This window comes from Triticum dicoccoides, chromosome 7A, assembly GCF_002162155.2.
Source record: "Triticum dicoccoides isolate Atlit2015 ecotype Zavitan chromosome 7A, WEW_v2.0, whole genome shotgun sequence".
Classification (NCBI taxonomy): domain Eukaryota; kingdom Viridiplantae; phylum Streptophyta; class Magnoliopsida; order Poales; family Poaceae; genus Triticum; species Triticum dicoccoides.
Genome location: NC_041392.1, coordinates 121756747 through 121784339, shown reverse-complemented (window position 1 = coordinate 121784339; position 27593 = coordinate 121756747).

Here is a 27593-nt window from a genome sequence, read left to right as displayed (position 1 = left end):
CCAACTTCATTTAATCTGTTGCTAGTTACATTAGCTCAAAACACATTCATTTTGCCATGTCATGATCATGCATCATATTGTGCATTGCATTGATTGTGTTCCCTTTTGTGTTGCCGGTATTTGTCCCCTCTCGATAGACGTGATACCGATGATGCGATCGTTGACACTGATGAAGACTCAATGCTATCTTCAGAAGTGCCAGGCAAGCAAAACCCCCTTGTTCATTCCGATACAATCCTACTCTCTCGCTCCTGCTCTCTTTTACTGCATTAGGACAACACCGATTCATCTGTTACTTGCTGCGGTAGCTGAACCCCTTTATCCTTTGCATGACCTGTCATTGCCACAGTAAATAGATGAAACCCACTAGCATGAGTAGGAGTTGTTTGAGCCCTGATGTGCCTACTCATTCATGCTTGTTTGTCATGCCTGCTACTGCTTAGAGTTGAGTCAGGTCTGATTCATCGGGGATGAATCAGAGGTGTGTGAACATGTCCTACTATGTGTGAGCTAAGTGTGTGAACACGATTTGGTAAAAGGTGTCGGTGAGAGGCCATGTAGGAGTACATGGTGGGTTGTCTCATTGAAGCCGTCCTTAGGAACTGAGTTCTGTGTTTGTGATCCATGACTCAGCTACTACCATACATTGGGCCCTGAAATATGACCCCGCTCGACTTCTTAATCACCCTTGTCCTCTGTCCAGGAGTTGCAAGTAGTTTCTGGTGTTTGTAGTATGCTGGAGGCCGTGGACAGCGCTGACCGTAGGGGTGGGCTGTGATGCGGTAGGCACGTGGCCGGGTATATCGGGGGCCCGTTTGGTGTCACGGAACCCTGTTCACATCGTTTGGGGCTGTGAGCGAAACTCCGGCCGGATCTCCTCATGGATGGAACCCGAATAGGCGATAAACCTGGACTAGAGACTTGAGTGTTTAGGTAGGTCGTGGTCTACACCCACGTCGGCTTTCGCTTGAAGTCTGCCGAGCACATGTCGTGTGCAGACGCTAAGTGGTGGAAACATGTATGAAGAAGTACACCCCTGCAGGGTTAACATCATCTATTGGAATAGCCGTGTCCGCGGTAAAGGACTTCTGGGTTGCTTATATCAGTTCATAGACAAGTGAAAGTGGATACTCTAAAATACGCAAGATAAGCATGAGTGCTATGGATGGCGTTCTCGTAGGGAGACGGGAGCGGATCCATAGTGGTGTATTGATATGGTGAATATGTGGACTCATGTGCGCCACCTCAAAAGATTCTCTTGCAATCGTAGTTTAGGATAGCCACCGAGTCAAAGCTGGCTTGCTGCAGTTAAACCCCACCATCCCCTTGTTGATAATGATGCATATGTAGATAGTTCTGATGTAAGTCTTGCTGGGTACATTTGTACTCACGTTTGCCTATTTTATGTTTTGCAGAGAGACTTCAGTCTCACTAGTAATTCCACGTGGTCTTCGACGTTTAGCTTGATACCTCAGCTACGATCTTGTGCCCTCGGCGGGATCTGGTAGATAGTCAGGCTTCTCAGCCTTTTTCATTTATAGATGTCTGTACTCAGACATGATAGCTTCCGTTCGTGCTTTGATTTGTATGCTCTGATTGTTGGGTCATGAGACCCATGTTTGTAATATCTCGCTCCTCGGAGCCTATTGATTAAAATACTTGATTTGTAGAGTCATGTTGTGATGCCATGTTGTATTTGCACATATCGAGCATATTGTGTGTATGTTATTGAAATGCTTGGTATGTGTGGGATCTGACCACCTAGTTGTTTATCTTTAGTAGCCTCTCTTACCAGGAAATGTCTCCTAGTGTTTCCACTGAGCCATGGTAGCTTGCTACTGCTCCGGAACACTTAGGCTGGCCGGCATGTGTCCTTCTTCGTTCCTGTGTCTGTCCCTTCGGGGAAATGTCACGCGATGAATACCGGAGTCCTGTTAGCCCGCTACAGCCCGGTTCACCGGAGTCCTGCTAGCCCAGTGCTACAGCCTGGATTCACTCGCTGATGACCGACACGTTCGATGCTGGGTCATGGATGCCTGTCCCTGTAAGTCTGTGCCACTTTGGGTTTACGACTAGTCATGTCAGCCCGGGCTCCTTATCATATGGATGCTAGCGACACTATCATATACGTGAGCCAAAAGGCGCAAACGGTCCCGGGCAAAGGTAAGGCGACACCCATGGGGATACCGTGCGTGAGGCCGCAAAGTGATATGAGGTGCTACAGGCTAGATCGATGTGACATCGAGTCGGGGTCCTGACAATCAATCTACATGTCTCGACCATTTCAAGACTCCTCGTCATGTCTGGGATCACATCCAGGACTCCGAACAACCTTCGGTACATAAAAACATAAAAACTCATAATATTGATCGTCACAGAACTTTAAGCGTGCGGACCCTACGGGTTCGAGAACTATGTAGACATGACCGAGACACGTCTCCAGTCAATAACCAATAGCGGAACCTGGATATTCATACTGACTCCCACATATTTTACGAAGATCTTTTATCGGTCAAGGCGCATAACAACATACGTTGTTCCCTTTGTCATCGGTATGTTACTTGCCCGAGATTCGATCGTCGGTATCTCTATACCTAGTTCAATCTCGTTACCGACAAGTCTATTTACTCGTTCCGTAATACATCATCCCGCAACTAACTCATTAGTTGCAATGCTTGCAAGACTTAAGTGATGTGCATTACTGAGAGGGCCCAGAGATACCTCTTTGACAATCGGAGTGACAAATCCTAATCTCGAAATATGCCAACCCAACAAGTACCTTTGGAGACACCTGTAGAGCACCTTTATAATCACCCAGTTACGTTGTGACATTTGGTAGCACACAAAGTGTTCCTCCGGTAAACGGGAGTTGCATAATCTCATAGTTATAGGAACATGTATAAGTCGTGAAGAAAGCAATAGCAGAATACTAAACGATCGTGTGCTAAGCTAACGGAATGGGTCAAGTCAATCACATCATTCTCATAATGACAACTCATGTCTATGGTTAGGAAACATAACCATCTTTGATCAACGAGCTAGTCAAGTAGAGGCATACTAGTGACACTCTGCTTGTCTATGTATTCACACATGTATTATGTTTCCGGTTAATACAATTCTAGCATGAATAATAAACATTTATCATGATATAAGGAAATAAATAATAACTTTATTATTGCCTCTAGGGCATATTTCCTTCAGTCTCCCACTTGCACTAGAGTCAATAATCTAGATTACACATTAATGATTCTAACACCCATGGAGCCTTGGTGCTGATCATCTTTTGCTCGTGGAAGATGCTTAGTCAACGGGTCTTGTCGGGGATATACCCCGCGGCGTAAACCGGCCGGAAGTATAATCCAGTAGGACTTGGCGGTCTACTTGAGACCCGACTAAGACTTGACGATTCACTATCGACCCGTTTGGACCTGGCGGTTTACGGTTCATTAGTAATCCGGCAGGCGGGTCAGAGGAGCGACAAGAACCGATGGCCCAACGGGCGGTTCATGAAGGCCGGTTCATACTATGGTGGGCCGGTTTAATAGGAAAGGCATGAGGAATATTTACCTTACAAGGAGTTAAGACCAGGACTTGTATCCGGTTTGTATTAGAGATAGACTAGTCCTAATCCTAATAGGACTCCACATGTAAACCGCCCCTTCAACATATATAAGGAGGGGCAGGGCTCCCCAAAGAGGGGCAAGCTACAAGCAAGAAGAAACAATCTTAGGGCTAGACACAAAGAGGAGAGCCGGTTTACGGCGACTCCCTCGTGATGATAATGAGACCTAGCCTCAAACAGCATGTAGGGTTGTTACCGGATGATGTTTCCTGGGGCCCGAAGCTGTCTAAATCCTTGTCTTGCGTGTTGATCCGCACTGCGTCTCTCATCCCACTCACCCCTCTCAAGCTACCACATAGATGCGTTGGCCTCGTGACTAAGTCCTGACACTAAGGACATCTACCGTGACAAATCCACGACAGGTCTGCAACATTCAGATCCGTATGTATCTTGCAAATTTCTATGTCTCCCACCTCGACTAAATCCCGGATGGAATTGAAGCGTCTCTTGATGTGCTTCTTTCTCTTGTGAAATCTGGATTCCTTCGCCAAGGAAATTGCACCAGTATTGTCACAAAAGATTTTCATTGGACCTGATGCACTAGGTATGACACCTGGATCAGATATGAACTCCTTCATCCAGACTCCTTCATTTGCTGCTTCCGAAGCAGCTATGTACTCCGCTTCACATGTAGATCCCGCCACAGCGCTTTGTTTAGAACTGCACCAACTGACAGCTCCACCGTTCATTGTAAACATGTATCCGGTTTGCGATTTAGAATCATCCGGATCTGTGTTAAAGCTTGCATCAACGTAACCGTTTATGAGCTCTTTGTCACCTCCATAAACGAGAAACATTTCCTTAGTCCTTTTTGGGTATTTCAGGATGTTCTTGACCGCTGTTCAGTGATCCACTCCTGGATTACTTTGGTACCTCCCTTCTATTCTTATATCAAGGCACACATCAGGTCTGGTACACAGCATTGCATACATGATAGAGCCTATGGCTGAAGCATAGGGAACATCTTTAATTGTCTCTCTATCTTCTGCAGTGGTCGGGCATTGAGTCTTACTCAACTTCACACCTTGTAACACGGGCAAGAACCGTTTCTTTGCTTGATCCATTTTGAACTTCTTCAAAACTTTGTCAAGGTATGTGCTTTGTGAAAGTCCAATTAAGCGTCTTGATCTATCTCTATAGATCTTGATGCCCAATGTATAAGCAGCTTCACCGAGGTCTTTCATTGAAAAACTCTTATTCAAGTATCCCTTTATGCTATCCAAAAATTCTATATCATTTCCAATCAACAATATGTCATCCACATATAATATTAGAAATGCTACAGAGCTCCCACTCACTTTTTTGTAAATACAGTCTTCTCCAAAAGTCTGTACAAAACCAAATGCTTTGATCACACTATCAAACCGTTTATTCCAATTCCGAGACGCTTGCACCAGTCCATAAATGGATCGCTGGAGCTTGCACACTTTGTTAGCTCCCTTTGGATTGACAAAACCTTCTGGTTGCATCATATACAACTATTTTTCCAAAAATCCATTCAGGAATGCAGTTTTGACATCCATTTGCCAAATTTCATAATCATAAAATGCGGCAATTGCTAACATGATTCAGACAGACTTAAGCACATCGCTACGGGTGAGAAGGTCTCATCGTAGTCAATCCCTTGAACTTGTCGAAAACCTTTCGCAACAAGTCGAGCTTTGTAGACAGTAACATTACCGTCAGCGTCAGTGTTCTTCTTGAATATCCACTTATTCTCAATTGCTTGCCGATCAACGGGCAAGTCAACCAAAGTCCACACTTTGTTCTCATCACTACTAGGAAAAACCTTATACACAGAATCTTAGCAGCAGCGCGGCACAAAAAGAGGCGCTACTGCTAATTAGTAGTAGCGCGGGTTGTAAACCCACACCACTACTAAGTTGATAGTAATAGCGCGGGTTATAAATCCACGCTACTACTAAGTGTTCTCCACCGCGCCCGCCCGGACAAGCAGTAGTAGTAGCGCGGGGTATAAACCCACGCTACTACTAAGTTGATAGTAGTAGCGTGGTTTGTAAACCCCGCGCTACTACTATGTGATCTTCATCGTGCCTCCCGCGACATGCCGTAGAAGTAGCGTGGGTATAAACCCAGTGCTATTGCTATAGAACCACCGACGCATGTATACGGCGGAGGCCAAAGCCCAAATTCCCCTCTTGACCACTCCGCCCGCTCTTCCTCTCCTTTTTCCCAAGTCCCCGGCGCCGCCGCCCAATGTCCCCACCAAGCACCACCCGTCCGCCACCGCCACCGCCTCCCTCTCCCTCTCCACCTGCGCGTGCCGCCTCCCCCAGTGCCCCGTCCCCCTCGCCGTCTCCTCCGGCAGATAGGGTCGGCCCTGCGACGCCGACGCGGGGCGATGTGTACCTGGGGCGGCAGCTCGCGGCCGCGGCCACGGCGGGCGCCCGCACGCGCGCGCCGGAGGAGGACATCGAGAGGCGCAGCCGCCGCAAGGAGAAGCGGAGGGCCCTGGCCAAGAAGATGACCCCAACACACACACTCCCGCTCCCATCCTCTTCTCCCAGGATGCAAGCAGCTGCAAGGAAGGGCGCGACGGCGGCGACGGCAGCGTCGGCGTCGTTCCACTCCACCGCCGCAGCGCTCTCAAAATCCATGGTGCGCCCACCCTGACTTTCCCCATCCATCTCTTTCTCCCTCTTTCTTTTTTCCTGATGACGAATCAATTCGATCCACGCATCCAGTTCAGTTCTTGCTCTCCAAATCCCATTAGGATTGCTATGCTAGATAGGCCAGGAGAGCTGGCTAGGCTGTAAAAGAGGAATATTTACTGCCCGAGATCATCATCACAGTCAGCTTAGCAGGATGATTAGTTTGCACGCTTCAGCAATGGAAGCTCTATTGTGTTGTGCATTTTTCAGGTCCACTGCACATTTGAGGTGTACCTCAATTTCATAATGAAATTCAAATTGGGGGTTCCTTTAATTTCACCCACAAAAATTGAGTGCCTGAGGGCTTGCCAAATGCCAAGTATAGTAGCATATGCGCATATTCAATAAAACTATTTTGGATCTGAGCTTGACCATGGTTCTGTAATTATGTTTGCGCAACCTTGTATCCGGTTCAACGTCCGAGAAAAGCGCACAGACGCGAAGAATGCCCTTAAGAACATTCTGCCTATCAGAGCATGGACTAACATGACACAGTGTGTTTCCTTTCGCCTGTCATCGCTGTCGGCAGTGAAAATTCGATGCCAAATCACACCTGATGGCTGATGTAGTGTCTCCACTAGGAAATGAAATTCTAAAGTGACAATTTGTTTATCTTGACTGTATGATGGCTGGACATGACAACATTGTCTTGTTTGTATCATGTGTGAGCAAAAGAAGAGGCACAACCAACTGAAGACCGTGCTATGCGGGCGGTGCAAGCTGCTGTCGCACGGAAGGTGTTTGACCAAATGACCAAGTACGGTAAGAGTGGCTTTCATAGTTCTAGTACTACTTGGTGTTTTTGTTTCTCTCTGTTATATACTAATGTGAGTCTAACGATTAAATGGGAGGCGAGACGACATCGTCGCTTTGACTCAAACGAACCGTCAGCTCGGCCACCGCCTGCTGCAACAATTGACCTCCGTAGGTCATTTTCTAGGATTTGATAGGGTTAATGTGACACACTCCCTGTAGGTCATTTTCTAGGATTTGATAGGGTTAATGTGCTACTCTTATCATGCATGTACTTTATTCTAATCAAATTTGATAGGGTTAATGTGACACAATACCCATAGGTCATTTTCTAGGATTTGAAAATAACTGCCAGTACTTGTGTGCAGGCTACTAATAGTAGCATACTTTGTTCTAATCAAAATTTCTATGCAATTCAATCCGGAAAGCCACTTTGTTAGTAATACAGAACTAGCATTTATTTAGACTGAAAATATGCACTGTAATTTAATGTGCATTTAATGTGTATTGCTTCTCTTTTTGGTTGCTTGAATTTAAAGTGGTTTTGGACTCTAATTTTCAGTAATGTGTCACTTCTAGTTTACCTGAATATTTTTGTATTCTTATCAGTTTTGTGCCCCATTCTAAAGAAGTTCAGTAAATGTGTACGTCCCATTGTGTAAATACAATATTTTACAAACCATTTAGATACAAAAACCTGATCTTTGTTTCCTTTTTCACAAGAAGCTATTTTTGGCTTACATGAAGGGATGCATGCTCTTCATCTTGCAGGTATGACTCATCTTCGCATTCTTACTCCGCCTTTGTTTCCTTCGGCTTCTTGATTCTGAAATTTTAAGATAAATAGTAAGTACTTAGTATCATGTTCTTAAGCAAAGCTACAGTTTTTTGCTTGAATTACAGTGTTTTGTTTGACCTATGTATAGTGTCAATAAAATCTAAATTTCAAGATGGAGATACATTTTTTGGTGGCATCTTACATCACAATCGTTGGTCGTAGGATTTTAGAAAAAAACATTGTATCAGGAATACAAGTGTTTATGAAACTACTGTTGTTGGTTTAGCCAAACACCTCACAGTTTCCAAAACTATAGTTTTGTAGAAACCATAGTATTCTGATTGAGCTAAGCTAGCTGTGTATATCCACCTGTGGGAGTCAAGGTGCGTACGCTCCTTGTCTTTTTCACTTTTTAGATTAGATTGAATAACAAGAATTGCCAATAGGGATGGCAATTTTATCCATGGATTTGGATACCCATGGATACCCGACCCGGTTGGGCAAGGGTATGGAGCGCATTTCTCCCCATGGGTCGGTGGATATGGATACCCACGAACAGCCGGGTTGGGCACGGTTATAGTTTGTGCTCCATGGATATCCAATGGATACCCGTATGATATGTGGTGCCATATGCCAGTGACAGTAGAAAGAGCGGATCAATGGGAAATGGCAGGACTGGTGCCATAAGCTATATGTTGCAGAATCAACATCTGGTATGTCACACTTATGGACTCATCATATTACTTGTTGCCTACTTATGCATGTAGTTTATGTTTTCATTTGTGAGTGAATGATGATGAGTAAATTTGATCTTTGTGAAGGCTTCATGCTGACTTTTCTAGCCCCATGGAGCTCCATGGGTATGTGGGTATCCATCAGGTTTGGGCATGGGCACAAGTTGTGCCCATGGATAATTTGGTGGATGGGCAGAGGGTAGGAAGATGGGTCATGGGTTGGATTTGGACCAGCTCCACCCGCCCCAAACCCGACCCATTGCCATCCCTAATTGCCAATCAACTGTAAAAAAAATTAATTACCAATCTGCATGCATAAGACATATATCTTTCTCATCATTTTAAACAGTAACCATTGATACTCCAAGCATACATTTTCTAAGAATTACTCCATATATGTAGGCTGGCAGTGGTGTTCGCAAATCACCACGGAGAAAGTAAAGATCTCGAGAGGATTCCGTTTGTTTGCTCTATGTATTGTCTTTCGAAGCGCCGGAAAAAACACAAAAAATTCTAGTTTATTTTACTGCCTTTTGTAGTAAAAGAAAATGAAAATCACAAAAAAAATGTTTGTTTCACTGCCTTTTGTACTAATGGTGAGGGAAAGTCACAAAAAAATTTGTTTTTAGGGTCGAGCAGTCAGTTGGTTTGTTGCTCACTCAGAAATGTTTTTGGTTTTGGGGGGTTCGATGTGTACATTGTGCATCAGCATACACTGCTAGCTGCCCATGGAGATCAGCACTAAAGAATAAACAAATCCTGGTAATTCTTTCATCTAGGATGCTTATGCCGTCTCGAAACTGTCAACCTTACTCATAGAATGATCTTTTTATTTAGGATTCATGGTTATTTTTTCTTTTTCTTGTTATTATGCATTACTATGAGTTCATTGTATTAAGATTCCTTACAACTTTAGGCACCTGAGCTATTTACAGAAGGAGGGGACCCAATCTTCTTCACGGCTCGTGGCAATGTCTCCCATTGATTCGTTCGTGCAACAAGTAGGGGACCCGCCCTTCTTCACGTCTCGTGCAACAAGTAAGGACCAGCCTCTGGTTATTACTATTGATTCGTGTGCATGTGCTAAAAAGTAAGAAAATACCCCAATGGATTTGGACGCTGACAAGCACTAACAAGTTTTCACTTTCCCGACGTGGCCACAGTGGTGATCAACGCGGACTACCACTACCTGGTGGGCGTCGTGCTCTTCATCCACTCGGAGGTGGACTTCGCCATGAAACCCGGCGACAGCGTCGCACAGATGATCGTCTAGGTGATCGTGACGCCGGAGGTCGCCGAGGTGGAGGACCTCGATACCATCGTTTGGGGGGAGGGAGGATTGCGGTCCACCAGCATCTGAACTCCGAGCCTTGGTAGATACATCTAGAGAAGTGGTATGTTTAGGCTGCTGGTGGAACACTAGGAAAGGTACCCACCTTTGGTTGTGTGTGTTTACTGTTAAATGGAATCACGTGATCTCTTGTAGTTGAGATGTTCGATGTTGCATCCATGAATGGTGCAAGTGTTAAGATGGTCCTTTGACCTTGATTTATTTTGCACTGGTCGTGTCTCTCATCTTCATCCATGAATGTTGCATCTAATTTTTATTTTTTAAAATTCTTAATTTGTTAGTAGAAGCGTGGGGGGAAATGTATGCTACTAGTATTTAAGATACTAGTAGCGCGTGGTATAATAGATGCGCTACTACTATTCTGTTATTAGTAGCGCGGGCTTCAAATAGTAGTAGCATGGGTGTCATCCGCGCTACTACTAACTTTTTAGTAGTAGCGCGGGTTGCACCCACGCTACTACTAACTTTTAGCTGTAGCGCGATACTAGTAGCGCGGGTACCCACGCTACTAGTAGCCAATTTATCCGCGCTGCTAGTAGCCTTTTCCCTAGTAGTGCATACATGGATCTCATTCTAGATTTCATGGCCTCAAGCCATTTTGTGGAATCTGGGCTCACCATCGCTACTTCATAGTTCGTAGGTTCATCATGATCTAGTAGCATGACTTCCAGAACAGGATTACCGTACCACTCTGGTGCGGATCTTACTCTGGTTGATCTACGAGGTTCAGTAGTAACTTGATCTGAAGTTCCATGATCATCATCATTAACTTCCTCACTAATTGGTGTAGGCGTCATAAAAACCGGTTTCTCTTATGAACTACTTTCCAATAGAGGAGCAGGTATAGTTTCCTCATCAAGTTCCACTTTCCTCCCACTCACTTCTTTCGAGAGAAACTCCTTCTCTAGAAAGGATCCATTCTAAGCAACGAATGTCTTGCCTTCAGATCTGTGATAGAAGGTGTACCCAATAGTTTCCTTTGAGTGTCCTATGAAGACACATTTCTCCAATTTGGGTTCGAGCTTATCAGGTTGAAACTTTTTCACATAAGCATCACAGCCCCAAACTTTCAGAAACGACTACTTTGGCTTCTTGCCAAACCACAGTTCATAAGGCGTCGTCTCAACGGATTTTGATGGTGCCCTATTTAATGTGAATGCGGCCGTCTCTAAAGCATAACCCCAAAATGATAGCGGTAAATCTGTAAGAGACAACATAGATCGCACCATATCTAGTAAAGTACGATTACGACGTTCGGACACACCATTACGCTGTGGTGTTTCGGGTGGCGTGAGTTGCGAAACTATTCCGCATTGTTTCAAATGTAGACCAAACTCATAACTCAAATATTCTCCTCCACGATCAGATCGTAGAAACTTTATTTTCTTATTACAATGATTTTCAACTTCATTCTGAAATTCTTTGAACTTTTCAAATGTTTCAGACTTATGCTTCATTAAGTAGATATACCCATATCTGCTTAAATCATCTGTGACGGTGATAAAATAACGATATCCGCCACGAGCCTCAACATTCATCGGACCACATACATCTGTATGTATGATTTCCAACAAATCTGTTGCTCTCTCCATAGTTCCGGAGAACGGCGTCTTAGTCATCTTGCCCATGAGGCACGGTTCGCAAGTACCAAGTGATTCATAATCAAGTGGTTCCAAAAGTCCATCAGTATGGAGTTTCTTCATGCGCTTTACACCGATATGACCTAAACGGCAGTGCCACAAATAAGTTGCACTATCATTATCAACTCTGCATCTTATGGCTTCAACATTATGAATATGTGTATCACTACTATCGAGATTCATCAAAAATAGACCACTCTTCAAGGGTGCATGACCATAAAAGATATTACTCATATACATAGAACAACCATTATTCTCTGATTTAAATGAATAACCATCTCGCATTAAACAAGATCCAGATATAATGTTCATACTCAACGTTGGCACCAAATAACAATTATTTAGGTCTAATACTAATCCCGAAGTTATATGTAGAGGTAGTGTGCCGACCGCGATCACATCGACTTTGGAACCATTTCCCACGTGCATCGTCACCTCGTCCTTTGCCAGTGTTCGCTTAATCAGTAGTCCCTATTTCGAGTTGCAAATATTAGCAACAGAACCAGTATCAAATACCCAGGTGCTATTGCGAGCTCTAGTAAGGTACACATCAATAACATGTATATCACATATACCTTTGTTCACCTTGCCGTCCTTCTTATCCGCCAAATACTTGGGGCAGTACCGCTTCCAGAGACCAGTCTGCTTGCAGTAGAAGCACTCAGTTTCAGGCTTAGGTCCAGACTTGGGTTTCTTCTCTTGAGCAGCAACTTGCTTGATGTTCTTCTTGAAGTTCCCCTTCTTCTTCCCTTTACCCTTTTTCTTGAAACTGGTGGTCTTATTGACCATCAACACTTGATGCTCATTCTTGATTTCTACCTCCGCTGCTTTTAGCATTGCGAAGAGCTCGGGAATTATCTTATCCATCCCTTGCATATTATAGTTCATCACGAAGCTCTTGTAGCTTGGTGGCAGTGATTGTAGAACACTGTCAATGACACTATCAGCCGGAAGATTAACTCCCAGCTGAGTTAAGTGATTATGGTACCCAGACATTCTGAGTATATGTTCACTGACAGAACTATTCTCCTCCATCTTGCAGCTGTAGAACTTATTTGAGACTTCATATCTCTCAATCCAGGCATTTGCTTGAAATATTAACTTCAATTCCTGGAACATCTCGTATGCTCCATGACATTCAAAACATTTTTGAAGTCCCGGTTCTAAGCCGTAAAGCATGGCACACTGAACTATCGAGTACTCATCAGCTTTGCTCTGCCAAACGTTCTTAACGTCGTCAGTAGCATCAGCAGCAGGCCTGGCACTCAGCGGTGCTTCCAGGATGTAATTCTTCTGAGCAGCAATGAGGATAATCCTCAAGTTACAGACCCAGTCCGTGTAATTGCTACCATCATCTTTCAACTTTCCTTTCTCAAGGAACGCATTAAAATTCATCGGAACAACAACACGGTCCATCTATCTAAAATCAAACATAGACAAGCAAGATACTATCAGGTACTAAGTTCATGATAAATTTAAGTTCAATTAATCATATTACTTAAGAACTCCCACTTAGAAAGACATCCCTCTAATCTTCTAAGTGATCACGTGATCCAAATCAACTAAACCATAACCGATCATCACGTGAAATGGAGTAGTTTCCAATGGTGAACATTACTATGTTGATCATATCTACTATATGATTCACGCTCGACCTTTCGGTCTCATTGTTCCGAGGCCATATCTGCATATGCTAGGATCGTCAAGTTTAACCTGAGTATTCTGCGTGTGCAAAACTGGCTTGCACCCGTTGTAGATGGACGTAGAGCTTATCACCCCCGATCATCACGTGTTGTCTGGGCACGACAAACTTTGGCAACGGTGCATACTCAAGGAGAACACTTTTATCTTGAAATTTAGTGAGAGGTCATCTTATAATGCTACCGTCAATCAAAGCAAGATAAGATGCATAAAACATAAACATCACATGCAATCAATATAAGTGATATTATATGGCCATCATCATCTTGTGCTTGTGATCTCCATCTCCGAAGCACCGTCATGATCACCATCGTCACCGGCGCGACACCTTGATCTCCATCGTAGCATCATTGTCGTCTCGCCAATCTTATGCTTCTACGACTATAGCTACCGCTTAGTGATAAAGTAAAGCATTACAGGGCGATTGCATTGCATACAATAAAGCGACAACCATATGGCTCCTGCTAGTTGCCGATAACTCGGTTACAAAACATGATCATCTCATACAATAAAATTTAGCATCATGTCTTGACCATATCACATCACGACATTCCCTGCAAAAACAAGTTAGACGTCCTCTAGTTTGTTGTTAAGAATTGTTCTTACCTACGCATCAAAACCACAACGATAGTTTGTCAAGTTGGTGTTGTTTTAACCTTCGCAAGGACCGGGCTTAGCCACACTCGGTTCAACTAAAGTTGGAGAAACTGACACCTGCCAGCCACCTGTGTGCAAAGCACGTCGGTAGAACCAGTCTCGCGTAAGCGTACGCGTAATGGCGGTCCGTGCCACTTGATCCAACAATACCGCCGAACCAAAGTATGACATGCTGGTAAGCAGTATGACTTATATCACCAACAACTCACTTGTGTTCTACTCGTGCATATGACATCTACGCATAAAACCTGGCTCGGATGATACTGTTGGGGAACGTAGTAATTTCAAAAAAAATCCTACACACACGCAAGATCATGGTGATACATAGCAACAAGAGGGGAGAGTGTTGTCGACGTATCCTCGTAGACCGAAAGCGGAAGCGTTAGCACAACATGGTTGATGTAGTCATACGTCTTCACGATCTAACCGATCAAGTACCAAACGTACGGCACCTCCGAGTTCAGCACACGTTCAGCACGATGACATCCCTCGAACTCCGATCCAGTCGAGTGTTGAGGAAGAGTTTCGTCAGCACGACGATGTGGTGACTATGTTGATGTTCTACCGACGCAGGGCTTCGCCTAAGCACCGTTACCGTAATATCAAGGTGGACTATGGTGGAAGGGGGCACCGCACACGTCTAAAAGAACAAACGATCAACTGTTGTGTCTATGGGGTGCCCCCCTGCCCTCGTATACAAAGGAGCAAAGGGGGGGTGCGGCCGGCCAGGGAGGAGGCGCGCCAGGAGGAGTCCTACTCCCAACGGGAGTATGACTCCCCCTGTCGGTGTCAAAACCGGTGGATCTCGGGTAGGGGGTCCTGAACTGTGCGTCTAAGGAGGATGGTAACAGGAGGCAGGGGACACGATGTTTTACCCAGGTTCAGGCCCTCTTGATGGAGGTAAAACCCTATGTCCTGCTTGATTATTCTTGATAATATGAGTAGTACAAGAGTTGATCTACCACGAGATCGGAGAGGCTAAAGCCTAGAAGCTAGCCTATGGTATGATTGTAAGTTGTCCTACGGACTAAAACCCTCCGGTTTATATAGACACCGGTGGAGGCTAGGGTTACACAAGGTCGGTTACAAAGGAGGAAATATCCATATCCGTATTGCATAGCTTGCCTTCCACACCAAGTAGAGTCCCATCCGGAGATGGGACGAAGTCTTCAATCTTGTATCTTCATAGTCCAACAGTCCGGCCAAAGGATATAGTCTGGCTGTCCGGAGACCCCCTAATCCAAGACTCCCTCAGTAGCCCCTGAACCAGGCTTCAATGACGATGAGTCCAGCGCGAAGTGTTGTCTTTGGCATTGCAAGGTGGGTTCCTCCTCTGAATATACCACGGAAGAGTTTGAATACAAGGATAGTGTCCGACCCTGCAAAATAAGTTCCACATACCACCGTAGAGAGAATAAAATTTCCACAAATCTAATCTGCTTGACACGTTTTGGCAGCATGACATCACGCCACGGCCCGGTAATTATTTGAACCGTTTTTCTTTAACCAGGCCCGCACATAACGCGAGGCGGTTTCTTGACACGTCTTGTCAAAGCAGAGATCGTGTTCCCCTTATTACGGGATTCTCATCTATACAGACGTGGGTAACCCAACCGCGCCATCAATTACGGTATTTGGGGGATAAGCGAGTTTTACCAGGCTAGTGGGGGCGCATAGTTTAGTCCGCCCTTGTAAAGGGATAAGATCTCACCTTTTTCTACCCATGCCTTCTTCCTCCTTGCTCATCCATTCTCGCGCACTCGAGCTCCAGATCCCAAGTCCACATCCTTCTCCTCAACTCTCTCCAAACATGTTCGAGCGGGAGGCAAGTGGGTGGCCTCCTCCGTCATGGAGGGACACATAAAAAACTACGTGGAGCCGGATACTTAGCCGCGGATATCGCGCACCGGCTGCCAACCGCGGGGCAGATCGTCCCTAGCCTGGAAACTCATGAAATGGTGGTTTTCCACCCCCACTTCGTCCACGGACTGGGGTTTCCCCTCCATCCGTTCGTCCGCGGCCTCTTGTTCTATTATGGGCTGGACTTTCATGATCTGGCCCTGAATTTTATCCTCAACATCTCGGTGTTCATCGTCGTGTGCGTTGCTTTCCTCCGCATCCGGCCCCACTTCGGCCTATGGCTGAAGACCTTCAATATCAAGTCAAAGGTAGTAGGCGGCCAACAAGCGGAATGCGGCGGAGCCACGGTGGGCAAAATGCCCAACGTTACATGGCTCGAGGGCTCCTTCATGGAGACTGTAAAGGGGTGGCAATCGGGGTGGTTCTACATCACCGAGCCGCGCGACACCAACTAGGTGGCGGCCCCCGAGTTTCGAGCCGGAGTCCCCATGCTGCTCACTTCCTGGAAGGAGAAGGGCTTGTCTTGGGGCTCTTCGGTGGAGCTGGACGGACTCCAGAAGTGTATCCGGAACATGACAAGCAAGAAACTTAAGCTTGTCAACATAGTCCAGGTCATGCTCTTCCGCTGGATCCTCCGTGTCCACAACAGTCTTTCAACTTATGGGAGTTCGACCCGGCCCAGCACCAGACTCTAAGTGAGCTCTTCGACACGACGCATAAGGACGTCTGGAAGGTGTTGTTCAAGGGCGCCGAGGTCCCTCCTTCTCTTACCGAGGACCGCGGGCTATGCCCGAAGCGCCTTGCGAATCCGGTAAGTTCTATACATTTGGCAGGGTATTTATTTCCCATGCCTTTGAAAGGACTGGGTGGAGACATCGAAGCAGATTAACTGTCCGGCCCCTCTGCCCGAAGACCTTGCGGACGCTCTCCTGACGGAGATGCGGACTCCGGCTCCTTATGAGGTGCCCGATAAGACCAAGAAGAAGGCCAAGGGAACTCGAAAGAGTTCCTGGCGCCAGGTGGTATCGGACTCATAGTCCGATAACTCCGAGACGCACTCCTCCCATGAAAACGAGGAGAAGGAAGACGAAGACTCTCCCCATCCAGCCGGGGGAGACAAGAGACGGAAGGCTGCCCCATCCGGGGAGGGCGAAGGGTCCAAGAAGGGAAGGACTCTCCTTCCGGACTGTTCCACCACCGCCGCCGACGGCGAAGACGAGTGGCTGCTCAGCGCCAAGCCCTGGCGAAGTAGTAAGTATTCGGATACCAGAGTAACTCATAGCATACTTTTGTCGCACTGCTTCTCCTAAAGTCGAATATAATTATGCAGTCCACCCCAAGCCCGTATCGACGTATCATCGTCGGACGGTTCCATGGACTCGTCGGACATGGATAGTGATACACTTCCAACCGCCACCTCTTCTTGCCCTACGGACAATGCCGAGGTACTGTCTCAAGGGGCACTGAGCCGGGGGGAGTCCGTCCCGGCGGCGCCTCAAGGCGACGTTCCAGACTCCAGGAGCAAAGGGAGCAAGGCTCCCAGGGGCTCCAAGTTCAGCCCGCAGCTGGACACAGCGCCGGAACCTCCAGTGGTTCCGGACTCGGGCAGGCGGGCCCCTTCCAAGAGGGGCAAGCAGTCCGTGCCGGTGACCTCTGTCCATCCAGAGGCACCGGACGAACTGCTGGGAGCGCTTAGCGGCGCTTCCATCCACGAAGAGCACCACACTATTATGAGTGCGGTGATCAAGAAGGTTCAGTCCGCCAAGAGCGGAATGACTGAAGCCCGTACCAGCCTTCTAACAGGCTTTGAGGTAAGTATTTAAAATATAGGAAAAATGTTACTGCATAGACAGGAGCCCCTAATGCTCTGTTTGGTGTTCACAAAGAAAAGCCGAAGGGGGGGTGCGGCCGGCCAGGGAGGAGGCGTGCCAGGAGGAGTCCTACTCCCAACGGGAGTAGGACTCCCCCTATCGGTGTCAAAACCGGCAGATCTCGGGTAGGGGGTCCCGAACTGTGCGTCTAAGGCGGATGGTAACAGGAGGCAGGGGACACGATGTTTTACCTAGGTTCTGGCCCTCTTGATGGAGGTAAAACCCTACGTCCTGCTTGATTATTCTTGATAATATGAGTAGTACAAGAGTTGATCTACCACGAGATCAGAGAGGCTAAACCCTAGAAGCTAGCCTATGGTATGACGGTATGTTGTCCTACGGACTAAAACCCTCCGGTTTATATAGACACCGGAGGAGGCTAGGGTTACACAAGGTCGGTTACAAAGGAGGAAATATCCATATCCGTATTGCGTAGCTTGCCTTCCACACCAAGTAGAGTCCCATCCGGAGACGGGATGAAGTCTTCAATCTTGTATCTTCATAGTCCAACAGTCCGGCCAAAGGATATAGTCCGGCTGTCCGGAGACCCCCTAATCCAGGACTCCCTCAGTAGCCCCTGAACCAGGCTTCAATGACGATGAGTCCGGCGCGCAGTGTTGTCTTCGGCATTGCAAGGCGGGTTCCTCCTCCGAATACACCACGGAAGAGTTTGAATACAAGGATAGTGTCCGACCCTGCAAAATAAGTTCCACATACCACCGTAGAGAGAATAAAATTTCCACAAATCTAATCTGCTTGACACATTTTGGCAGGATGACATCACGCCACGGCCCGGTAATTATTTGAACCGTTTTTCTTTAACCAGGCCCGCACATAACGCGAGGCGGTTTCTTGACACGTCTTGTCAAAGCAGAGATCGTGTTCCCCTTATTACGGGATTCTCATCAATACAGACGTGGGTAACCCAACCGCGCCATCAATTACGGTATTTGGGGGATAAGCGAGTTTTACCAGGCTAGTGGGGGCGCATAGTTTAGTCCGCCCTTGTAAAGGGATAAGATCTCACCTTTTTCTACCCATGCCTTCTTCCTCCTTGCTCATCCATTCTCGCGCACTCGAGCTCCAGCGCCCAAGTCCACATCCTTCTCCTCAACTCTCTCCAAACATGTTCGAGCGGGAGGCAAGTGGATGGCCTCCTCCGTCACAGAGGGACACATAAAAAAACTACGTGGAGCCGGATACTTAGCCGCGGATATCACGCACCGGCTGCCAGCCGCGGGGCAGATCGTCCCTACCCCGGAACCTCATGAAATGGTGGTTTTCCTCCCCCATTTCGTCCACGGACTGGGGTTTCCCCTCCATCCATTCGTCCGCGGCCTCTTGTTCTATTATGGGCTGGACCTTCATGATCTGGCCCCGAATTTTATCCTCAACATCTCGGTGTTCATCGTCGTGTGTGTTGCTTTCCTCCACATCCGGCCCCACTTCGGCCTATGGCTGAAGACCTTCAATATCAAGTCGAAGTTAGTAGGCGGCCAATAAGCGGAATGCGGCGGAGCCATGGTGGGCAAAATGCCCAACGTTACATGGCTCGAGGGCTCCTTCGTGGAGACCGTAAAGGGGTGGCAATGGGGGTGGTTCTACATCACCGAACCGCGCGACACCAACTAGGTGGCGGCCCCCGAGTTTTGATCTGGAGTCCCCATGCGGCTCACTTCCTGGAAGGAGAAGGGCCTGTCTTGGGGCACTTCGGTGGAACTGGACGGACTCCAGAAGTGTATCCGGAACATGACAAGCAAGAAACTTAAGCTTGTCAACATAGTCCAGGTCATGCTCTTCCGCTGGATCCTCCGTGTCCACAACGGTCTTTCAACTTATGGGAGTTCGACCCGGCTCAGCACCAGACTCTAAGTGAGCTCTTCGACATGATGCATAAGGACGTCTGGAAGGTGTTGTTCAAGGGCGCCGAGGTCCCTCCTTCTCTTACCGAGGACCGCGGGCTAAGCCCGAAGCGCCTTGCGAATCCGGTAAGTTCTATACATCTGGCAGGGTATTTATTTCCCATAGCTTAACCATGTGCGGGGTCTGAGCTCCCATGCCTTTGACAGGACTGGGTGGAGACATCGAAGCAGATTAACTGTCCGGCCCCTCTGCCCGAAGACCTTGCGGACGCTCTCCTGACGGAGATGCGGACTCCGGCTCCTTATGAAGTGCCCGATAAGACCAAGAAGAAGGCCAAGGGAACTCGAAAGAGTTCCCGGCGCCAGGTGGTATCGGACTCATAGTCCGATAACTCCGAGACGCACTCCTCCCATGAAAACAAGGAGAAGGAAGAAGAAGACTCCCCCCTCCAGCCGGGGGAGACAAGAAAAGGAAGGCCTCCCCAACCGGGGAGGGCAAAGGGTCCAAGAAGGGAAGGACTCTCCTTTCGGACTGTTCCACCACCGCCGCCGACGGCGAAGACGAGTGGCTGCTCAGGGCCAAGCCCTGGCGAAGTCGTAAGTATTCGGATACCAGAGTAACTCATAGCACACTTTTGTCGCACTGCTTCTCCTAAAGTCGAATATAATTATGCAGTCCACCCCAAGCCCGTATCGACGTATCATCGTCGGACGGTTCCATGGACTCGTCGGACATGGATAGTGATACACTTCCAACCGCCACCTCTCCTTGCCCTACGGACAATGCCGAGGTACTGTCTCAAGGGGCACCGAGCCGGGGGGAGTCTGTCCCGGCGGCGCCTCAAGGCAACCTTCCGGACTCCAGGAGCAAAGGGAGCAAGGCTCCAAGGGCTCCAAGTTCAGCCCGCAGCCAGACACAGCGCCAGAACCTCCAGTGGTTCCGGACTCGGGCAGGCGGGCCCCTTCCAAGAGGGGCAAGCCGTCCATGCCAATGACCTCTGTCCATCCAGAGGCACTGGACGAACTGCTGGGAGCGCTTAGCGGCGCTTCCATTAACGAAGAGCACCACACTATTATGAGTGCGGTGATCAAGAAGGTTCAGTCCGCCAACAGCGGAATGACTGAAGCCTGTACCAACCTTCTAACAGGCTTTGAGGTAAGTATTTAAAATATAGGAAAAATGTTACTGCATAGACAGGAGCCCCTGATGCTCTGTTTGGTGTTCACAAAGAAAAGCCGAATAGAGGATCAAATAATATCTGCAGGAATCTAATATAAGTATGTCTGTATGCGTATGCAGGCTTCGCTGCTGACCTCTGCCGCACTGACTGTGGATTTTGCCGCACTGAAGCAGGACTTCGAGCGGTCCGAGAAAGAGCTCGGCCTTGCCAAGAGACAGCTCGAGGAGAACAAGGGTAAGTAATACCTTATCTATATAGAAAAGAAAATGTGGTTGCGAACTGACAGGATCATCATGAATGTGCCAGGGGCCACGAGCGAAGTGGCAACCCTGAAGCAAGCATTGTCCGAGGCCGAAAACAATGCGACCAAGGAGCGCACCGAGCAGGAGAGACAAGAGGCACGGGTGGGCGAGGTGCAGCAAGAGCTCCAGGCTCTCGTGAAGAAACACGAGACTTTGGAGCTTGACTCGAAGATGCGAGAGTGCGAGCTTGCCGCGGCCCTCGAGAGCACCAAGCATGCCAAGGGCAAAGCCCAAAAGGCCCTCCAGGAAATTGAGGCGATGAGGAAGATAGCGGTGGGTAAGGCATTCAATATGCCAAGTAAGCATGTGAAAGTAAATTACTTGTTACTTACCCGAGTACGGAGCTCTCCAGGAGCATTCGCAGATTTTCCCCGCAGCGTGTCGGATGCCACGAAGTATTACCAGGCCAAGGAGAGAAGCTCGACGGAGAAGTTGTTCTGGTCTCAGTATACTGGGACCGAAGACCCGATGCCTATGAGCGACCAGCTGAAGCAACTGGTCGAGCTGCACAGGGCGGCCGAACAGGCGATGAGGGGCTTTATAGTCCGGATGTGGCCTGGCGACTCCCTTCCCAACAGCTACTTCGGCCTGGTGAGGCGGCTTGTAGATGCCTGCCCACGGTTGGAGGTCATAAAGCGGTCCGTCTGCATCGAAGGTGCACGCCGGGCCTTTTCCCGTGCGAAGGTGCACTGGGCCAAGATGGATGCTGAGAAGCTGGTGAAGGAGGGGCCACCGCAGGGCAAGGAGCATCGCCACCCTGAGATGTATTATGAGGGTGTCCTGAAGGGTGCCCGTCTTGTGGCAGACGAGTGTGCGAAGGATGTAATTTTTGAATGAACTTGCTCGTGTGATCCTGTATTATGAAAACTTGTTCATATGCACTATGCAACGCTTGTTCGAATTTAAAATATTACCTTCTGTGCGGCTGTTTATCAAATCTGAGAGATGGCCAGTCGTCGGCTTCTGCCCCCATGCCACGAGTGCTGCGATGTTCGGGATAAATCTGAGCACTCTTTTTCCCATTATTGGGTCCTTCGAGGGAGGTGCTCAGCTTAACGAACAAGGCAATCGGACTATAATGCGTTACCACTCTCACTTATCCATAGAAGTCTACAATTTTAAATTTTGGCGAAGCCCCAGTATTCAGGAGGCCGAATTCGGGGCGCTATACACGCCTTAAGCCGGACAAAGCCGACTCCTCACCCTAAGCGGCATAAGTATTTAGGGACTCAAGACCTCTCGAACAGTGACCGGCTCTCGCCTTATCATGGAAGTCAATTTTAGCTTTCTCTACTGAGGTTCTTAGTCCAGATGAACCGGGGCACAATCGCAGTAGTTCTCCCAGTGCTACCTTAGCCGATATAGCGGAACGTAAGGTACCAAAACATGGGAGTCGGGCAAACCCAACTATTGACCCAAGACATGATTCGGAGCTGATGCATATAATGTTATAAGTTCAGGGTGTCGCACTGTCGAAAGTGTTCGGACTTCTCAAGCCGTATTATGGGGTATGCACTAGTAGAAAAAGGGTCTGTTGTCCCGGTTCGTAAGGGCCTTTTGTCCCGGTTCCTGAACCGGGACTAAAGGGTTGGTACTAATGCCCTGTCCCTTTAGTCCTGGTTCAATCCAGAACCAGGACAGATGGGCCTCCACGTGGCCTGTTGGTGGCACCAACCGGGACCAATAGGCATCCACGCGTCAGCATTTCTGTGGCTGGGGTTTTTGTTTTTTTAAAGGGGGGGGGGGGTTTGGGGGTTTTGTGGGGTTAATTTAGGTGTTTCATATATTGTGTTAGCTAGCTATAATTAATAGAGAGAAGTGTCCTCTCTTATGTCCGTGCTTGGTCGACGCTACGTACTATACATACGTATAGAGAGGACTAGACACGCTAGGTAGCTAGTAAGCAAACGAAGGAAACAGAAGATCGTCATGAACATATATGCATACAGAGAGAAGTGATATCGACCACCTCTCCTTCTCCGAGAGATTGGTCGAACAACAAGTTCTCGTATATCTATCCGACACTATCGGCTACATATATACAATAATTATCTCTTACAAATATAATCTCCTAACATACGGACTCATGGTCCACATAGTATTCTCCATCTTCAGCGATCACGTGGTCAAGAAAGAATGCCGCCAATTCCTCTTGAATTGCTCGCATGCGAGCTGGTGCTAGGAGTTCATCCCGCTTCCGAAACATCTAATTTGAAGAAGGGGGTCAATACATATATATATATATATATATATATATATATATATATATATATGAATGAATGAAACTCAACACAAATTATGGTAATAAAATAAAATTGTGAATGTTGTTATTTACGCACTTCATATTGTTCGTCAGAGTAGCTCCGCTCACAGGTCGTGTGGCGGATGGACTCGCAAATGTAGTATCCACCGAAATTATTCCCTTGTTCCTGCCACAACCACTTTACAAGAAATAGAGGTCAATCAAACTGATAAGCAAGAATGCCAAATGGTATTGATGAAACTAGCGCTTGTATCAATAGGAGATGCGCGGAACATGCTACTATAGTACTTACTTTCGGGTGTCTAAATTGCAGCTTCTTCAGGAGTCCCGAAGCTTTTTTGGTGAATTTTTTCCAAACCCTGCCAGACAAAGAAAACAATTACTTGATATATCAGGAAATGAACAAATTTGCTGATGTGGTGGATAATGATCGATTTAACTTACTTCTCGAGCATTTGAGTCATGTCCGCATAGTCCTGGGGATCTTTTCGTCTTGAGTCTAAGACGGTTACTAGTCCCTGCTCAAGCTTAATCTCTAGGAGAATATAGTGGAAACTGCACACGCATGCATAACTCATCAATTACATTACTATAACCTTGACTAATATATAAGGGAAACTGAATACGCACAAGATAGTAACACTCACTTGAAGTTGTAAGGAAAGAGTATTATATCTTTGTTTTCATTTGTTACCAACGATCGTAGCAAGTTGGCCTCGGTATCTGCGGCATGAAATTTAACCTCAGTTGCATCTATGAGATTTGTGTTAATGAACCCAATATCACCAACTTGTCTTTTCTTCAATTCGGTGATCTTCAATCTGCATAATATAGTGAGGATAATTATAAATACATGCAATGAAAGAGTTGAGCTATATAGAGAGACTTAATGACAGAAGTAGTACTACTTATAGACAGTAGCAGGTGACAGTTGCTTTATCGAGGGCCAATTGATTGAAAAACTGAAAGAACTCCTCAAATGGAATAGGCAATAGATCAATTCCAATGAGGTCATGCTCCTTTTTAACTCTCACATACAAAGTACTCCTCCCCCCGACTCTCTGCAGATTTTCAAGTACCAATCATGCAATCTTCGCATAATCGTTGATAGAGATCTTTCATCTTTGACGAGAGGCTCCCTGTACTCATATCTTTGTATCTGCACCTCCATGAAATCATAATGTACATCGTTGGGCAGGTAATCTCCGAGATTTCTATAACCGGGCACCATCCTCGGATCATTAGCGACGATGTCGCTAGGCACCTTGAGCGGGGGGCACGATTGCTTCGCTTGTTCGCCGAGCTGTGCAATTTGTTTCCCAGCTCGTCGTTCTTTCAGCCTTTGATCACTGATAGTACTTCCCGACGGCTCCGCTTCGACAAATTCCTTTCCAATAATGCGCTCATAGTTTCCTTTCGGCGGAGACTTGGGTGGTTTTGTCAGGGCAACCAGAGTGCGCTTCGCTTTCACCAGATCTACCTTCTCCTCTGGAGGTGGATGTTTCTTTGCTTTCACCCCTTCAAATAAGTTCCTCACTTCTTCTCGCGCGATCTCGGCATTCTCCTCCGGGGTCCTCTCGTATGGTAACTTCTCTGGAGTCTTCAGAGAAGGACCGAATCTGTATGTCCTCCCGCCTCTGGCTGTGCTACTAGACACCAACAGAGCAGATGAAGCGGTTGTCTTCTTTACTTGCTTACGAGGCGGAGGAGAAGGACTACGAAGCGCCGGAGCAGCCGGAGCGGCGGCAGGTCTCTTCCGCCCTTGCTGACGAGGCGGAGAAGGAGGAGGCTGGCTGCTCGGGCGCGCCGGCGTAGGCAGAGAAGGAGGCGGAGTGCCCTGACTCGCCGGAGTAGGAGGCGGTGGAGGAGGCGGAGTGGCCTGACTCGCCGGAGGAGGAGGCGGTAGAGGAGGCGGAGTGCCCTGACTTGCCGGAGGAGGAGGAGGAGGCGGAGGCGTCCAGTTCGAAAGGTTGATGAGCTCCTTCCGCCATAGGCATGGAGTCTTCAGAGCAGAACCCAGCCTAGTCTCCCCTTCACCGGTAGGGTGGTTAAGCTGGAGGTCCTCAAATCTCTCCGTTATTTCATCCACCATCACCCTAGCATATCCTTCTGGAATCGGCCGACAGTGAAAAGTTGCGCCGGGTTCAGTAGGATAAACAGAGCCAACAGCTGCCTTAACCTTCAAATTAATCCATTGCGTCATAAGGTGGCAATTTTGAGACTCCGTGATGCATCCACGGGATAGCTGGCAGAAGCCGTCAAGGCATGCTCCGGCTGAAGCAGCTCGGTGGAAGCCACGCTGCTTCTCTGCTGAGATGGCGGGGTAGCTTCGGTGGAAGCTTCGGTAGTTCATTTGCTGCGATTTGCTTATCGTTCCTCTATCGCTTGTACCCTTGCTTGCAGTGCCTGCATTTGGGTCTGCTGCACTTTTTTCCTCCTCTCCTGGCATTTGTAACCGCCTACGTCCGGAAACCCAACCTTCCATGGAATGGAGCCTGGCGTGCCTCGTGTCCGTCCAGGGTGCTCAGGATTCCGGAGGGCCATTGTGAGCTTGTCGTTCTCTCTGTCTGGAAAGAACGTCCCTTGCTGCGCTGCTTCGATATACTGCTGAAGCTTCTTGACTGATATGTCCATTTGATCGTTCGTCCAAACGCACTTCCCTAATACAGGGTCCAAGGTTCCGCCAGCCCCGAAGAACCATGTCCGGCAACGGTCTGGCCAGTTAATTGTCTCTGGTTCGATCCCTTTATCAACCAGATCATTCTCAGTCTTGGCCCACTTAGGCCGGGCTACGAGGTAGCCACCTGACCCCGTGCGATGGCGATGCTTCTTCTTCGCAGCATTTTGCTTGTTTGTCGCCGACATCTTCTTACTCTTTTCCGATGTCTTGTGTACCACATATGCGGGCCAGTGATCTCTGATCTTCTCATATCTGCCCTTGAATTCTGGTGTCTCTTTATTTTCGACAAACTTATTCAGCTCTTTCTTCCACCTCCTGAATAGTTCTGCCATCCTCTTAAGAGCAAAAGACTTGATTAATTGCTCTTTAACTGGCTTCTCTGAATCATCCTTTGGCGGTAGGGTGAAATTTGACTTCAGCTCAGTCCAAAGATCATTTTTCTACATATCATTGACATAAGACACCTCAGGGTCTTCTGTAGCCGGCTTTAACCATTGCTGGATGCTGATCGGGATCTTGTCCCTAACCAAAACCCCGCACTGAGCAACAAATGCGCTCTTTGTCCAGAGGGGTTCAATAGGTTGGCCATCGGGCGCGATTGCTATGATCTCAAACTTTTCATCCGAGCTCAACTTTTTCTTCGGGCCTCGTCTCTTTACCGAAGTTGTGCTCGATCCGGAGGGCTAGAAAAAAGAACAAAGACTTAATTAATATATGTACATACCAAAACAATGAATGCATCAATTAGCTAGTCAGCAGAAGCTTAACTAATATGTATACCTGGCCGGACTCGGTTCGGTCACTGGAGACGTCATCACGGTCTCCTTCTTGCATCGGCATTGGGTCACCGGAGCCGTCCTCACTGTCTCCTTCTTGCACCGACATTAGGTCACCGGAGCCATCATAATCATAGCCAGCTGCTTCCAGACCATGGGTGTCGTTGAGAAACAACAAGCATACGGCATCACTTCCTCGTGCGATTATGTCCCCCAACAACTCTTCTTGTACTTCGTCTCGGGCGGTGTCCATAGTTTCTACAAATATTGACAACATGGCAATTATTATTCAAACATGACAGATGGATATATTAGTGGCAAACGTAGAACTAATATTAATTAGTGGCCTCGACGCTGCTTCTCTAGGGTTTGGTGTGGCCTCGACGCTGCTTCTCTAGGGTTTGGGGTGGCCTCGACAACGCTTCAAGGATAAAAAAAGAAGAGGAAGAAGAAAAAAAAGAGGAGGAGAAAGAATAGAGGAGTAAGAACTCCTCTATTCTTTCTTCTCCTCTTTTTTTCTTCTTCTTCTTCCTCTTTTTTTATCAGGAACGAGGGTCGTCGAGGGTCACCGAGCGGTAGAGGAAACCCTAAATAGCAAGTATCATGGGTGTGAGATACATGTGGCCGTCGGTGTCAGACACTACATCCACGTCCCACAAGTGACGTGGGCGTCGAAGCCCGCGTCACTTGTGGGATGTGGATGTAGTGTCCGACACCGACGGCCACATGTATCTCACATCGACGATACTTTCTATTTAAGGTTTCCTCTACCACTCGGCGACCCTGACCCTCGACGACCCTCGTTCCTGATAAAATAAAGAGGAAGAAGACGAAAAAAAAGAGAAGAAGAAATATTTCTTCTCCTCTTTTTTTCCTTCTTCTTCCTCTTT